This window comes from Cyprinodon variegatus, unplaced genomic scaffold (assembly GCF_000732505.1).
Source record: "Cyprinodon variegatus isolate N-32 unplaced genomic scaffold, C_variegatus-1.0 Scaffold363, whole genome shotgun sequence".
NCBI lineage: Eukaryota > Metazoa > Chordata > Actinopteri > Cyprinodontiformes > Cyprinodontidae > Cyprinodon > Cyprinodon variegatus.
Genome location: NW_015150816.1, coordinates 464259 through 464516, shown reverse-complemented (window position 1 = coordinate 464516; position 258 = coordinate 464259).

Here is a 258-nt window from a genome sequence, read left to right as displayed (position 1 = left end):
TCCCTTTCTTGGTGAGAAGCTCAAACGATCTCTTGGGGATCCAAACCTCCTGTTTGAACCCCAGCTCAGTTTGAAGCTCAGTTGATCCTTCCAGGGAGAGAAGGTCTGAGAAATCAAGTTAGCAGGACAACTTCCTGCCTAGAGGCAAAGACAAAACAAAGTTAAACTCAGGTTGACAAAAACTCAGCTTGGCTAGAGTACCCTAAACTGGCAAACACTCCGGCGTCGAGGTAGTGGCAGTCAGAAGCTTAAGAACAC